The 16916-nt window shown below is 44.0% G+C and overlaps 1 long non-coding RNA gene across 1 annotated transcript in view; it reads left to right on the plus strand.

Moving 5' to 3' along the window:
• Positions 1 to 16916, plus strand: part of LOC144754394 (uncharacterized) — a 111140-nt gene that overhangs the window by 14098 nt on the left and 80126 nt on the right. Inside the window, exon 2 of the long non-coding RNA XR_013594719.1 lies at positions 1369 to 1482. This is a non-coding gene — a long non-coding RNA (uncharacterized LOC144754394). The remainder of the gene's footprint in view (positions 1 to 1368; positions 1483 to 16916) is intronic.

Genomic DNA, 16916 nt, shown 5'->3' on the forward strand with positions numbered 1-16916 from the left:
GGATCTTATTGGCCTCAGTGAACCATTAATGTGTGCCCTGACCAGGGCCGGACTGGATATAGCAGGCACCGGGCAATCCGCCGGTGCGCCGCACGGGTGGGGGCCGGATTTGGGCCCCTGGGGGTCGTTTATGTTACAGGGTCGTTAGCTGCAAAATCGGCCCTGTACCAAAATCGGCCAAAAACCGGCCACGGCAAAGAGCTCCGCGGCACCACCAAACCCCCACTCCCTTCCCCCCAGTGGAGAGGGGGGCCGGCCGAGCACTTTCCCAGGGCCGGTTGTGGTTCTCAGTCCGGCCCTGGCCCTGACAGCCATATTTGAGCAGTTATACTGTGCTGCCTGAAGCATGTGCAGTTTGTCTGCTGAATACAAAAGGAGATCATAGTTGAACTATGCCCCTCACACACACAATCCAGACATCCATCTATAGAGTCCTGTATTTTTAAGCAACACTCTGTAGCTGGGTCGTCTGTCAGGCCCCTCCCCCTCCTCCTCCTCCTCCTCTTCCTGACACCAGGAGCCTGATAGAGAGGCTGAGAGGGCTGACCTGCGCACTGACACTGCAGAGTTCATGCAAACATGAAAGTTGTGTTTGCATGAACACTGCTAAATTAAATTATTTCAGTGTGCTTCCCCTGCTAATCTGCCCCCTGATTGGCATAAGATTCATTATTTTTAAATGATGTGAACAGGTGAACAATGCGATCATTTTTTACTTTTTCAAGCTCATTTTAGTATTGTACTGCTTACTATAAATCACCCTGAGACTCCCAGCACAACGAGGGTGATGATTCAAACTTGTAAATCTATAAAAGATACCAATATCAGAGAACCACAGTCTGCAGGTAAGTAATGTGTTTTTACCAAAGGTCACTGGACATAATTTATACAGACTGATGTTCAATTGGCATCTCCCCTGGGCCAGGGCTGGCCTTAGGCATGTGCAAGCTGTGCACCTGCACAGGGCTGCCAAACCCCAGGGGCCACCACGCCAATATATATCCTTAGATACATATTTGCGTGGCGGCCCCTGGCAGGGATTTGGTGGCCTCGGGCCCCCTAGTCTATGTAATGGTTTGAGTAGGGTGTGCTCTCAACATATATGGGTGGGAGAGACCAGTTTAGGGTTTCTTCCTTCCCAGATGTCACAAAGTGTGTCTGTGAGAAGCTCTAGAGTTGCTGCCCAAGGGATCCGATGGATTATGGGTCACTTGAACACAGCCAAATAGGAAAGGGATCATTCAAGGGACAAAACTAAGAAAGGGTGGGATGGAACAGCTGTGGATGTTTGTCCTCCGGTGAGGAAGTGGGTCTATGGCCTACTACTATAAGTGATCCTATTAAAAGTAATATTTACTTTTTTTGCAGTTCCAGCACCCAATGAATATGAGAAGGCCTTGGCTTCACAAAAGATGGGGCACACCTCCCCGTCATACTCCATATATGGCCGTACAAATGGCACCTATCTGTGGCCTAGTCAAGGTAAATGTTCAAAAAACCAGATGCCAGTATCCTTTATTCCATGTCATAGTTGTGCCAAACAGGTGATCCATCTTCAATTAAGTCACTACAATCTCACTGTTAAGTTTACCAGTATGTTGCATTTTACAGAGTTTGGTATCCTGCTCCTTCATTTCTGCCTTCGAGCAGTGGTCTTGTTTGCCTTGCTGATCACTCTGGAAATATATAGCTTTTATTATTCAGTAGATGGCAGTCCATATTATATAAGAACACAATGAAACAATTCAATTGTAGCGCCAGTCACTGCCATACAGAATTTGGAGTATGCTGCATGCTGCAAGCAGTTGTGAATCATGTGTAGTCACAACCATTTTTCGTATTTACAAGCAAATCATGATTAACCCATGTTTATATATGGTCAACCATGGCTTAACTGTGTTATCGACAGCAGATTTGACTACGGGTGAATACATTAGACACTGCTGTAGGGCAGTATGATCGCAGAGGCTTCAGCATCCTTTGAAGTATTGGGTCAAAGATTCACAACGCATAACAGACTTTGATTCCATCCATAAGAGTAAGCCTCCTCTTAAAAAGATGAGCGTTACCCTTGGAACGGAGGTTACCCATCCCTGCATTGTGTAAGAATAATGAATAACAGAGCTGGGTAACTGAATAGTCTTTCATATGAAAGTTCCAAAATGTAAGAGTAAATCCAGAGTAATGAGAAAATTAATCTTTATTCTTTTTATAATCCAAAATGATTCTCAAAGGAAAAAGCAATAGAGAAGAAAGAAAGAAAGAAAGAAAGAAAATCCAAGGTAAAACCACATTAACCAATCCTTAAGAGAATAGATATAATCAAACACAAGAATTAATTGTCAATTTGTCAGTAGATAAGCAAACACCCATTGTGCAATACCAGATTTCCATTGGCTATTCAGAGGACATTGTAATACAACATTTCAAATAAATGAACACAGAACAAAATTATTCAGAGAACATCACAATGCTAGATTCCAATTAAAAAGACATTGAATAGAATCATTATGTACAGGATTCATGTAATCCAAAATTAATCATGGGGGATACAAGTTAGATGTTTAGTAATCAAAGAAAGATCAGTGATTAAGTAAAAGCATCCATAAGTGCAGAATGAATATAAACTTATAAATACACATTCCGAATTGCATCAGGAGTTCAAAAATTCATAAAGAGCACTGCGCCGTCAAATGCAGATTGAAAGGGGACAAATAGAAAAGTGACAAACATTTTCCAATATTGAATCATATATCAAGTTCTATGGGTTATATCACCATCCATATGTAAATGAATGTGTGGCAATTTATTCAGTTTCTGGCATTGTTGTGGATATGTGAATGAGTTTAAAATCAGGTACTATTTAGACCAGGCTATATGTACACTTTTAGTAGGATGTAATAGATTATCATGCTTGGTTAAGCTTATTTTATTTTTACCTTGACGATGACCTTTCACTGACCTTGTTCTTTCAGACTTCTCCGTAGCCATCTCATGATTAGCATATAATTTGCGCACCCCATCATGATTCGCTGATACCACCCGATTTCACTGAGACATTTTCTCCTGATCAGGTTCCTGACTATCTCATGGACTCCAATTAACCTTAAGACCTTTAATACTCCAAATACTCTCTTTAACACATGAGATGCTTGACAGTACCAGCATTCTTCCTTCCTGGTAACCTAAAACTCATGAAATGTGCTAGGCAGTTTCAGATATCTTGATCCTTAATTCCTGGCAGAGATACCTATGGATATCCTCCTTGGCATGACCTAGGTGGTGTAAATGGATTTTGACTTTATATAATCTTCACTTTCTTTTGCATCAGAGACAAGTTCTATCCTTTTTTCACGTTAGTATTAATATTAATGCTTTATCACCCTTGGAATCCATATAAGTTGCCCATCTTGATGCTAAGCGATATCACACAGTGCCCGCTATCACCTTTTCAGTTTAGGCCCGCTTTTAAATACTTGCTACCTTAAATGGGACGTTTTTATTGGCAATCTAAGATTGGCTTCCCTAGGGTATTGTTAGTGACATTATTAGCCATCCCTCAGCTTGTTTTGCTTTAATCCCAATTCCTCCATTCCAATATGGCGACACCCATGCCGTTGAATTCACTTCGGCCACGGATCTTGTGGACTGTACCCGAAAGTAGCATTTACTATTTTAACGAGGTGGTGCTGGTGGCGTCTCATGAATGACCGCTGTGAGCACCTCTTTTTGATCAGCATTGCTGAACCGCTTCTGACTTCGCTTTTGACCAACTTATAGGTAAATGGCTTCCATAATTGCATACCTTTAGTGACCCTTATACTTTAATTAGCCGTCTGTGTTCTTTGTCAGATTTGGAAACTTTTGCAGACCGCAGAATGTTTCCAGTTGATCAGATGGAACACTGACCACGCTGCCATATCTTTAAGTAAGTTGTTTCCTGCTACTTATGGGGATACATACTCTCTCACTAATAGTATCGATGTTCATATAATCTTAAAGTTCTTCACTAATTTTGCTTCCAGTGGTTTTTAGCATTAACCGGCCAATTATTTCATGCATTGGTCAATTTATATACTTATGGTAAGAACTGGTGGTCTCTTACACTTACCCAGCATCTGGTCTTGGTGCATGGATATGCGCACAGGATCATGATTACACTATTTGTCACTTATTGTACTATTGTTCCCGATTTAAGTCCAGGTACCTGGATCATCGGTTTTGGACTGCTGACCTTGAGTACAAGGAGATAGGTGGTCTGTTTCAATTCAATTGAATGCTTAGCACACTTATAGTGACAATACCTTTATAACGTATGCTGTAAATGGTACCTGCTTTTAGACTCATTCATGTATCCCCAACAATGCAATAAACCCAGTTGATACTCACATTCATTCACATATTTTTTTTTATTTTATTTTTTTTTTAGAGTTTTATATAGCGCGAACTAGACCCGAACCGAATCAGGTATCAGAGCGCTTTACATAGCACCAGTTACGTTACATGAGGACACGCATTCATTTTTAGGCACAGGGAGATTAAGTGATTTGCCCAGAATCACAGGAGGTTTTGGCATCGTTACCGAGACTCAAACCCAGTTCCCCAGGTCCGAGGTCGAGCACCCTAGCCGTTAGGCCATCTACTCTCCCCAAACATATGGATGGTGATTTAACCCATAGAACTTGATATACAATTACAATGTTGGCAATTGTTTGTCTCTTTTCTATATTGTCCTCTTTCCATTTGCATTTCACGGTACGCTGCTCTTCCTGACGAAATTCGGACGGTGTATGTACAATGTAATATTCATTCTGCACTTATGGATGCTTTTACTTAATCGCACGGATCTTTCTTTGACTACTAAACATCTCATTTGTATCTCCATGATTTTTTTTCGATTGCATGAATCCTCTGCATAATGATTCTGTTCAATGTCTTTTACTTGGATTTTCGGATTGTTATGTTCTCTGAATAATTTTGCTCTGTGTTTATTTATATGACATTTTGTATTGCAATGTCATCTGAATGACCAATTGTAATCCAGTATTGCACATTGGGTGTTCGCTTATCTACTGACAAATTGACAATGAATTTCAGTGTTTGATTATCATTATTCTCTTTTGGGTTGGGTTCACGCGGTTTTACCTTGGATTTTCCGGTTATTTTTATTTCTTTGGCCTCTATGCCAATGACAATACCAAATGTGGGTTCAAACCATTTTTTTACTTTTATAAATATATTGTACATTGTCAGCCTTGAGAAAACCGCAGAGCTGCGTGCTGGAAGGGGGAGAAACATGTGTTTCCCGTTCTTTGGATATTGCTTTTGCCTTTGAGAATCATTTTGAATTACTAGAAGAATAAAGATCCATTTTCTCATTACTCTAGATTTACTCTTACATTTTGGAACTTTAGTATGAAAGACTATTTGGTTACCCAGCTCTGTCCTTCATTATTTTTACCGAATTGTCTTTAACGGGTACAGCGGCGCTGCCTCTCCCGCGCTCCCCGCCGGCCCGGAGTCCGCGGCGGCCGCCGGTGCTGGCCAGTGACTGCATCACCCACCCTGTAGTGGACGCCTCCGCCCCTTCGCCTCAGGCCCTTTCAGTGCCAATAATGTTGGGTCTATTTTCCCCCTATGGGATGGATCTTGATGGGTTGGGGATGTGATACTCTATCCATGTTCTCTCGCTGTGATACCAACTGGAGCTGTTGTTTCTTGGAGCACACGTTTTGCCTTTAATTGTCTGCCATGCACTGTGTTATTGCACGTTGTACTGTGTCTGCCTTGAATCTGCTCAATAAAGGTTTTTTTGAAAAAAATAAAAATACATTGTCTTTAACGGGTTAGGAGTTTCCCATTTTGGACATCTGGGTCCTATCTGATAGTGCTCATTTAACTAGGATGGCCAAACCCTGGGAAAGTTCACTTCTTCAGCCATTCAAGTGCATCTGGGCATTGGTCTTGTGTACAGGACAAGTAATCCTCTTACACATGGGTAATGCCAATAAATGAGGTGGAAGTGGAACAGATGGTGAAGCTAGTAACATTCTAGGTCTCTTAGGAACCTCTTCAACTTTCCTCACTCAGTACCACTGTGTCTATTCGGACCAGACCAAATTAGAATAGGAGTGCAAGCAGTAGACCATTTTTAACTTACATCCACTTTTAGCTAAAATAAGGTTGATTGTGGGTCACGTTAGCGGGTATTCTGTGGTCAGCTGACAATGAGATTTGCAAACTACATTGAATTATAGAGTTAAATCACAAAAGCCTGCATGAAACAACAGGAAACTGTTTAGTGGCCAGTGGTGGGGTATTAGAAGCTATAAGATTATAGCGGTCTGGTTGAACAATTCAAAGTGAAGTTTACACCCCGATAACTTCCGATACAGCTAAATGACTTTGGGAGCTTTACAGCGTCTTAAAAGTATTGATTTAAAATACTGGACTACAAGCGCTGACTCCACAAAATATGGAAGACCAAAACCTTTAAAGATATTTTTGGCAATGGATGCTAATTTCACAAGAAAAGTGGCAAATTCGGTGCGTGTGTCTGCGGGTGGCATTCTTGTGGGCTGCGTGGCTGTCCGGTGTTCGTTCATGGAGCCAGCTCTTCTCCAGCTTTCGGCAGGTTCGCTTGGAGGCCCGGAGATCTTTAGTGAACCAGCTGGCTTTCTTTTTGGTGTGACTGTTAGAGGGTTTCTTGATCGGGGCAAGGGTGTTGGCGCAGTCGTTGATCCACTGTCTGAGGTTGCAGGCGGCGGTGTTGTGGTTGGTGGGGTCGACGGGTGGGCTCTGGGCGAGGGTGGTGGTTAGCTGGTCTTTGGTGACTTTGCTCCAGCAGCGGCAAGGCATCTGTTGGGTGCGGTGGTGCGTGGTGGGTTTCTTGAAGGTGAAGTGAATGCAGCAATTGTCGGTCCAGTGGAGTTCGGTGGTGTGGTTGAATGAGACGTGGGGGCTTGCGGAGAAGATGGGGTCAAACGTGTGACCGGTGGAGTGGGAGGGTGTTGAAATTACCTCTCTGATGTATGCTTTATATGCATCTCAGACACTGTTGTAATTAGCCATACCTAAGTTTATTTCAAAATATTATTATTATAGCTAATGTTAGTATCATCCTGAAATAAGGTTTTATAGAGAGTTCACATAGTCCTCCCTGCGGCTGTGGTTAATTCTAAACACAGGCCACGGTTTGATAGTATCGCTGGAATATGGGTCAGAGACTTAACCATCCTAGTCATCTATTTGTTGACCAGAAATCAATACCAGAATGGTGCCCATACGTTTTGCTGTAAAAAGTAAAACCTTTCTGAGTGCCATCCCCCGCTCGCATTTGCCAGCTAACATTAGAATATACATGATATATCCAAGCTCTCCTATATTGCGAGATAGATGTATAGTTGCATTTGAAGGTTCTAACCAGCCGCATGTCCATAATAATATTGTAGTATCCGCCACTAAGGTTGGGCCTGGAGTTTCTAGGAGATCAGACTCAAGTAGACTTAAATATGAGGAGTCATTACAATTGGGGCCATAATAGTCACTCTGCACAGGTCCACTTTAACTCTGCCATCTGCAAAATAGCCACAATCTATCTCCCTGAGTTACCAGTTTTGTAGTCTAATAGCCTGATCCTCAAATTCCTCTTAATGATAATAGCTATTCTTCTTGTTTCACCAACCTGATCTGAGCTGAAAATCTCTTGGACTCATCTGCAACTCCTAAAACAGGCCCTGCATTCAGCTAACTTTAGATGTGCCTCCTGCAGGATAATGACTCAGAATCAGGAAACGTTTATTGTACAAAAACATTACAATTGAGTTCCAATCAGATTAGTAAGAAGCAGCCAGTCCTCGGCTCAAAGGAAGGCGCTAGTCATATTATACAGCACAGAAGTGTGCAAAACGTTTATTAAAATCAGTAGTTCCAGTGGTGCCCTCCCCTTGCTACAAGGGTATTAAGTGCATTGTAGAAATGATCCCAAGCCTTCCAACGTCTAGGTCTCTGTTTTACTTGATGAGGTTTCTTTGATTCTTGTATACGGAAGAGCTATGAGAGTTCAGTAGTCCTCCCCTTACTATGACGTGCTTTGTGTCGCTGCATGATCCTACTTGGACATACTTGGAGCCCTTTACTACCTGGCTGGGTGTTGTGGTCCTGCAACATACGGGTTGCTATCCTGAAGAATTACAGGATGCATGCTGACGGACAGCTGTGTGGACTCCCTTTTCAGACAGCAGAGCATCGCTTTCATGCATGTTCGAATTTTTAATGCCCACAGAAGGGGACGCAGCCTGACTCTCCTGTACGGGACGAACGGTTTGCCGGTGCAGACACACAGTCTACAAAATCTACTTTCATTCCTTTCTCTACTTCCATTCAAGTAGGCTTTAAGCGGGATCAGGCTGAATCTTAATTTCATGAGGGTTTTTTTCATATTCTTGGCAGCTGTTTGGGATAGGTAGATTGGCAGTGCCCCATGGTCATATAACTTGCAAGCCCAGCTGCCATGGGCCTTTCCATTCAGGGTTTGCATGTCTTAATCCCGGGATACTATTTTTGCTTGCTTAACAACAATTCTGCTATTTGTCTAGCCAGGAGATCGAGGGCCCAGATATCATCCGCTTCTAGATCTGTCAATAAGCTAGCCAGGTACCGATGCCAGTTTGATTCGCCTCCATTTATTAATGGCCACAGGATATGTTTTAATGTGCTGGAGGGAGCCTGCTTTAGGTTCACACAGCAAACCAAATATCTTGTATTTAATACTAACTGTTGTGGGGTTAAATTGAATCTCGTCATGGTTGGGCATGTGTTGTGCAGTTTGGTAAAGCAAAGATTTTCCCATGGCTGCTGACTTGAGCTCTGTCAAGCCATTTAGCTATCTTACCTCAGAACACAATCACACCATAGGTGATGGTAGGTAGTAGTTTACTAGTCACTACCTTTAGTAGTGCTTGTGACAGTGAACTCTGTAGGATAATGACTTGAGTTTTGACTCTCTGCAGGTATTCAGCCACTAATCTCTGTCTCTCCATAGGGAGCCAGTCCATTTATGTTCCAATTGAGTATGACAACCTGCTATCGCATCATTCCAAGACCCATAGTCTCATTCCTCCTTACTCCCTCCAAAAAAGACTCATCGTTTCTTCTGAAAGCATAGATAGCAATTTTTGTGGAACCCTGCTCTCCCTGCATCCATTGTGCTAATCTCTTGTGCTGACGTATGTCCCTAGGATATTTTTTTTGCCCAAGTGCTCCCAACTCCCCTGGGCCTTCCTGGAGGAATCCTCCCTGACTTTAACGCCATCATCTCTGTATTACGGTGTCAATCCTGTAAAGTTAATAATCTGACATAAATCAACTAGTATTAGTGCTACATGCAGTATCTTACATAAAACAAAAACTATTTGACTGTAGACTATAATACAGTGTTATTTTCACAGCTACCACAATCTTCTACTCTGGGTCGCTATCAGTGTCCCTATCAAGGATTTGAGTTCATCTTCTCCATTAATTCTCCCTCAGATTGTATATTTCATTCTTCCACATTACATTCAGTCGTACTGGAAAATTAGGCTGCACCTTAAACCCAAGTTTTTTTATCTCATCAGTTTTCCTCCTTAGTTTACATTGCTGCTGATCAGTGTTTTTACCAATGTTTGAGCGCATCTGGTATGTGAAATTGTCACTTGTAAGTAGGTCACCCTTCAGAGCTTTACTCAAAATTAGTTCAGTTATTAAGTAGGTTTTAAAGTTGACCAGAATTTTTTGAGGGGTTTTGCGGGATTCATTTAGTCTATATGGGTCTCTATCTGTCCTCTGTATATCGCAGTGTAAATCAAGATCTTATCTGTCTTTCAGGAGGTCTGCCTTCAGGACCTTGACTATGAATTATTTTAAGTTACTGCCTTCTGCCCCCTCTGGGACACCTAGAATTTGTAAATTACTCCTTCTGGTGTGTATCTCCAGCCTCTCCAAGGACAAGAAAAATGTTGTCACCACTAATACTCTCCCTGTTTCTCAAATACGTTTTTTGTAAATATAAGCGGGCATTGTAGGGGTGTTCTGACCCCTGGCCTTTGTGGGGAGTGCCCAAAATAAAAAAATAAAATGGTGCAGTGGCCCCACAGTGGTGTTCTAGAGGTTTTGGACAGCTTTCACTTGATCCAGTGGGACCCAGAACAGCCCTCTGTGTAGTCACACAGGACTCTTGCGGGAGACAGTGCGTCTTCTGTGCTTACCACAAACCCAAAAAAATAAATAACAAAAATGTGGGGTGGGGTCTGTGACAAGAGGGCCCCTCACCGGTTGTTTGCCACTGTGGGGTTGGGTGCAGGGCCTGGCCATGCACAGCAGGGGGGTGGCCACAGGCGAATGGGCATAAGATCTTACCTTACCTTAAAAAAAGATAAATTCACTGAAAAAAAGGATAAAATGAAGTTATACATGGGTCTTCTAATAATAAAAAAAAACTAACATTGAGAAACCAAAATAAAACACTGACATTCACTAGTAATACATAACTGACCTATGTATAACTGGCACCACTTTGATGCACTGCTTATGAACCCACATTTTACATCTGAAATCTACTGCTATGTAATCTTCATTTCTCTCTTTAATTGTAAATAGTCTAATTTAGTTACATATTCTCCACTGGGCTACTGAATGCTTGATCCATTTGAGTAGTATACATATAATAAATAATTTATTTTAGCAATTCTGTTTTCAAGTTCTGTTGATCACTGAAAATTGATGGTCAGAGGATCTGTTAAGCCTCCAAGATGAGGTATGGTTAGATAAGAACGCAAGGGAGTAAAAGAAGGAAGTATTACAGTAATCTTTAAGAGCAGCTAACTGGTTGATTTATCTAATCTAGAGACCATTTTCAATGTTGTAGAAATTCTAGTAGCTTCCTTGACATTTAACAACAATTCTAAAATTTATCGGGACCACCTTAACACTTTTCTTGGATTTTCTTACTTCGTTAGATTGTTATAGTCTGTGCATATTTTAATAATTAGATTTTTGTTTAATTTTAGCTACGGTGTTCATGGCGTCTCCAATAAAGGCAGTAAAAATGTGGGTATTATGGTTAGCTTCTCTTGCAGAATAAGTATTGCTGCACTTAATCCATTTGCCTAGACAGATCGTCATCTGAAGTTTTTTTTTAATGTTTAATTGCTCAAAAATTAGAGTTTGAAATATTCAACCTCATGGACATCACAAACTCGATCATGCAATCAAATCTTCAGCTCAGATTTTGAAAACTGCCTTGAAACACATTTCACAACCACAGATGGCTTTCCAAATCCCCTAGACCCAGCAGGGTACTAAAATTGTTTAACTATTCTATTACTGTGATATTAGATGAGCCTGCACTACTTGAGGAGAATTATTTTGAACTATTTTTTAAATGTAAATAGTTTACTTCATAGCTGAAATAATAGAAAGTCATGAAAAAGTAAATTTCAAGCTCTAGGGCGCTAGTGCAAGATTTTTCCCAAAAATTCAAAAAGAAAATATACAACAGTTTAACACAATGGTGAAAGACATTTTTGGGGAGTTTAATATGGCGTGAACTAGACCCGGAGGTACCAGAGCGCTTTACTAGAGCACCACTCGTGTTACAGATGGACACATTCATTTTTTTGTTAGGCACAGGGAGATTAGATGATTTTCCCAGAATCACAGGATCTTGAGCATCCCTGCCGAGACTCAAACCAGGTTACCCACCTTCAAAGTCTGCTATAGCCGTTAGGCCATTACTGTATTTACAACAAAGAAGAGTAGATGATTAGCTGTTTTCTGTTTCTTCTAGAATGTAGAATTGGAAGAAATGTATGTGGACTAATGGACGCAAACGACCGAGAGGAACAGGGAAAGGGAGCACATGATATAATAGGCATGGGGAGGAAAAGAAAGAAAATGTAGCCAAACCACTTATGAAATATTTAAACCTTTTACCCACAGAAGTAGGTCCACGTTCCTCCATATATATCTCTTGCATTACAAACATATCTTGTATTACAAACTGAAAAAACGATTTGTTCATAATAAAAATAAAAGACCTGGTCTTCGAAAAAAAAAGAGAGTTCCTGGATTTCCGCAGATTTAAGAACTGTTTTTTGGTTAGCATTAAACCTCAAAACAACCATTACTGTCATCCCCGTGTGAAGTTCACAAAGAATGCAGTAGCAGTAGACCATCTCCAGTCAAAAAAAGGTAGTCATTTCAGGCCATGACCTTGGAGATGATCTCAGGATCAAGGCAGGCAGATGTGTTGAGAGCAGTTGCCAGTGCTGGTAGTTTTGGTTTCCTCGTGAAATGAAGGCACTTCCTGTGGTCCTGTAGGATGGGAACCTGGGAGAAACATTCTGTGGGTCCAAAGATCACGGCCAGTCATTGCTTTGTATGGCTACCAGTGCCTGATACAAAATAAGCATCTAGAACTTCTCCATGGAGAAGGAGTAGTTTCTTACCTGTAACTCCAGTTCTGTAGTAGGGGTATCTCTGTTATAGTCATAATCTAGTGAATAGTCCCGCCCATGAGCGAGGGCCCCGGAGCAATCAAAAATAATCTCTTAAGCTGTCTTCAGTGCAGTCCTGCATAGACACTTAAGAGAAAATTAAAGACAATAATGCAGCCTATACCTGCAAGGCTACACTGTCCAGTACTTCAACTAGAAATGCAAAGGATATTCCACCAACATCACATTCAACACAGTCTGTTAAGTTTCACCCATAGAGAAACTTCCCCTTCACAAAATCCTTGGAATGATAGAGAGGAAGGGATGGACAGACAAGCCCCCATAGGCTGCCATTATGTGTCTGGAAAGTCTCTCCAGAGACCCTCTGTATCCCATGATGCACAGCAAACTCCTTTTACTTTCAGTTCTTTTTGAAGGTGTATAAAGCAAGGCCTGTAGCATACATTACAGTACCATTTTCTCCACTGGGGAGAAGGGCGGGCGCTTATGACTATAACAGAGATACCCCTACTACAGAACTGGAGTTACAGGTACGAAACTACTCCTTCTGTAGTAGGGGATCTCTGTGTATAGTCATAATCTAGTGAATAGAATGGCAAGCCCATCCCAACAAACTAACCGGCAGTGGAGAAAAAGACAACACCACTACTGTGCAAAAAGATTTCTTAACAAAGCCTGCCCCACCTGAGCATATGCTCTGGCATCAGAGTCCAGACAGTAATGCTTAGCAAAGGTATGGACCGACTTCCACGTGGCAGCCCTGCAGATCTCTGCAATGGGAACATTACGTAGCAAAGCCGTTGTAGCCGCTTTGCCCCTGGTGGAATGAGCCTTAGGCTTACCTCCTAAGGTCTTATTAGCCTTCTGGTAACATAACTGGATATAGGACACAATCCACCTAGTGATGGACTGTTTCGAGGTAGCAAGACCAGTCCTGACCGACCCATAGTTGGCAAACAGTTTGTCTGACTTACGAGTATCCTTGGTCTTATCCAGATAGAATTTCAATACCCTTCTCAAATCCAGGGAATGAAGAGATATTTCTGCTGGAGTGGAAGGATTCTGGAAAAACGTAGGTAAAGTTATAGTCTGATTAACATGAAAATCAGAGATCACCTTAGGAAGGAACTTAGGATGAGTACGCATCACAACCTTAGCAGCATGAAAAACAGTATAAGGTTCTTGACAACATAATGCCTGAATCTCACTCACCCTTCGGGCCGATGTAATGGCCACAAGGAAAGCCGCCTTCCACGATAAGTGTTGCAGTGAAGCCTTATGAATGGGTTCAAAAGGATCCTTCATCAATCTGGACAGCACCACATTCAACTCCCAGGAAGGCGAAGGACTCCGAACAGGAGGAAACACTTTCTTCAATCCTTCCAAAAAATCCTTAATCACAGGGACCTGGAAGAAGCAAGTCTGTGAAGGACATTTCCTGTACGCAGTTAACTCTGCAAGGTGAACCTTAATAGATTGAAAATTAAGGCCGGACTCAGCCAAATGCAAGAGATATGGAAGGACAACATCTTCCTTGCAGGTCGTCGGATCATAGTTCTTGGAAGTACACCAGATGCAGAACCTCTTCCACTTGTAGGCATAAGACGTCCTTTTGGAAGGCCGCTTAGCCTCCTTGAGAATGTTCATGCAATCCTCAGGCAGATTCAGGTGTCCATATTGCACTATCTCAGGAGCCATGCCACCAAACTCAACGATGAGAGGTTGGGGTGCACCATCAGCCCCCCGAACTTCGTGAGAAGGTCCGGCCGACATGGCAGTCGCATGTGAGGCTGAAGAGATCGTTGGAGCAGATCCGTGAACCACCACTGTCGGGGCCACTCCGGAGCAATGAGGATCATCCGTGCTCTGGACCGGGACAGCCTGATGAGCACCGCCGGAATCAGGGGAATGGGTGGAAAAGTGTACAGAAAGCTGTTCGACCAGCTGATCCATAGCGCATTCCCCAGAGTCCCCGGTTGGCAATACCTGGAGGCGAAGTCTCGGCCTTTTCTGTTTTCGGCGGTGGCGAACAGATCTACGTCTGGAGTGCCCCACCTCTCGAAGATGTCTTCTAATACCTCGTCGTTCAGAACCCACTCGTGGTTTTCTTGCACGAGCCTGCTGAGTGCGTCCGCCTGAGCATTCTGCACACCTGGCAGATGGGTGCCCGTTATCGTCAGTCCTCTGGCTAGCAGCCAGTGCCATATCGCCTGCGCTTCCAGTGACAGGGTGCGCTATCTCGAGCCCCCCTGCTTGTTGAGGTAATACATTGTGGTCGTATTGTCCGTCTGCACAAGCAAGGAGTTGGTCCGGAAGGACGGATGAAAAGCCTTCAGGGCCAAGTGAACCACTCTGAGTTCCAGGAAGTTGATGTGGTACGTGGATTCCACTGGGGACCACGTTCCCTGAATCTGTAGCTGGTCTGAATGCGCTCCCCAGCCGAGGAGAGAAGCATCTGTGACGATAGTCTGACTCGGAATGTCCTTGTGGAATGGAACCCGCTTGAGGATATTCTCCGCTGAACACCACCATTTTAGGGACTGTAGGGCGTGAAGGGACAGCCTGATCCTGTCGTCCCAACTCCCCCGCTTCTGGTCCCATTGGTCCTCCAGACATTCCTGCAGCGGGCTCATGTGGAGCCGTGCATGTGGCGTGAGGAAGATGCAAGAGGCCATCGACCCCAATAGAGAAGACACCGTCCTCACTGTCATAGATGGAACGGCCATGAGAGCCTGAGCATTCCGACGGATCGATAAGCGTCTCTCCTCCGAAGGAGACACGCTTGCTGACAGCGTATTGATGGATACTCCCAAGTACTGTAGGCACTGGACAGGAGTCGGGACAGACTTGGACATGTTTATGTGCAAACCCAGCTGGTTCAACAGAACGGCCGTCCTGTTGAAGTGCATTTGCGCTTCCTGGAAGGTGGAGGCTTTGATCAACCAGTCGTCCAGGTATAGGTAGACAAACACCTTGTTCTTTCTCAGGTGTGCTGCCACCACAGCCATGCATTTTGAAAAAGCCCTGGGTGCAGACTTCAGTCCAAATGGTAGTGCGGTGTACTGATAGTGATTGGCAAAGACTAGGGAGCGCAGGAACTTCCGGTGTTTCCGTGCAATGGGCACATGGAAGTACGCATCTTGCGCAAAGCCAGTCTCCTCTCTGCAGCTGAGGATAAATCTGGTGCAAAGACAGCATGTGAAAATGTTCTCTGCTAATCCATTTGTTTGCTTGTCGGAAATCCAGAATGGGCCTGAATTCGTTCTTGTCCTTCTTGCGTACCAGGAAGAACCGTGAGTAAAGACCCTTTCCCCTTTGAGACAGAGGGACGTCTTCTATCGCCCTTTTTCTTAACAGGGTATCGGCCTCCACTTGGAGCTCACGCAGTTGGAACTGCGAGCAAACCGGTGGAATCGCTGGAGGCGGGCTGACGAAACAAAGACTGTATCCATTGCCAACAATATTCAGCACCCACTTGTCCTGAGTAATTTGTCTCCACTCTGCCAAGTGATTTTGTATGCTTCCCCCCACCGGAGCGGGTAACGGACGAGGGGGAAGTAGCACCTCAGGGCCTAGACCCGGCCGGGCCTTTAGGCGTCGAGGAGGACTGCTGGCCGCCTCTACCCCTCTGGCGTTTCTCGAATGGACGCCGCTGGTACTGCTGCTGCTGGTGTTGCTGCTGCCCAGCTTGACGACCTTGCCCTCTTCCCTGGGCACCGAAACGTCTCTGGAAGGGACGGAAGGTCTTCTTCTTCTTCTCTTGCAGCTTTTCTAACCCGACGGCCGTCAGGGTTTCAGCCTCTGCCTTCATGCGGGCCATCTCCTCATCCGCATGCTTTCCAAATAGCGTAGCACCAGAGAACGGCAGGTTGTCGACTCTCTGCTGCGCCTCCGGTTTTAGCGAAGTCAGGCGCAACCAGGCATGACGCCTCAGATTAATCCCGTGGCATTATCCATGAGCCGCCAGGAGAGAGGAATCTGCAGCCAAGCTGATCACCTGGTTGGATACCATCATGCCCTCGTTGATGATTTCCTGGAAGTCCTCCCTCTAGTCCCTAGGAAGGTGCTCCAGAAACTGTTGTAGGGAGTCCCATAAAGACCGGTCATACCGACCCAGGAGAACCGTGGCCCTAGCAGCTTTCATTGACGTTGCTGCCGTATCACACACCTTTCTTCCTGCTGAATCCATCATACGGCTCTCCTTGTCCGGAGGCACCGTAGAGGACGAGGCAGTAGCGTGCTGCTTCCTAGCCGCCGTGACTGTCTCTGAGTCCGGCACCGGGTCCGATCTAAGGAACGCCAGAACGGAGTCTGGGGGTCTGTATTTTTTCTGCAGCAGGGAAGGAGCAAATTTCGTCGACGCTGGAGTCAGGAAGAACTCCATAGCTGGCCCCTCCAGCCCTGGCATCAAGGGCAACT

The sequence above is a fragment of the Lissotriton helveticus genome, chromosome 5_1 (assembly GCF_964261635.1).
Source record: "Lissotriton helveticus chromosome 5_1, aLisHel1.1, whole genome shotgun sequence".
Lineage (NCBI taxonomy): Eukaryota > Metazoa > Chordata > Amphibia > Caudata > Salamandridae > Lissotriton > Lissotriton helveticus.